The 237-nt window shown below is 73.0% G+C and overlaps 1 protein-coding gene across 1 annotated transcript in view; it reads right to left on the bottom strand.

Moving 5' to 3' along the window:
• The window catches only part of Upf1 (UPF1 RNA helicase and ATPase), a 55,584-nt gene that overhangs the window by 53,430 nt on the left and 1,917 nt on the right, over positions 1–237 (bottom strand). The window lies entirely within an intron of this gene.

Here is a 237-nt window from a genome sequence, read left to right as displayed (position 1 = left end):
GCCGGGAAGCTGGCACCCGGGTCCCAGGAGCGAGGGTCGCGGCCCGCAGGGGCAGGGCGGGGAGAGGACGGGGACGAGGACAGCCCGCTGGCCCGCCGTCCCGCAGGTCAAGGAGATCACGTTCCTGAAGAACACGGTGATGGAGTGCGACGCGTGCGGTGAGCGCAGCTGCGACATCCCCGACGGGGCGGGCGGGGGAGAGGGAAGGGAGAGCCCGAACGCGGGGAGAGGGTGAGA

The sequence above is a fragment of the Fukomys damarensis genome, unplaced genomic scaffold (assembly GCF_012274545.1).
Source record: "Fukomys damarensis isolate Sample0158 unplaced genomic scaffold, DMR_v1.0_HiC HiC_scaffold_37, whole genome shotgun sequence".
Taxonomy (NCBI): Eukaryota; Metazoa; Chordata; class Mammalia; order Rodentia; family Bathyergidae; genus Fukomys; species Fukomys damarensis.
This window is presented reverse-complemented; position numbering and strand designations above follow the sequence as displayed.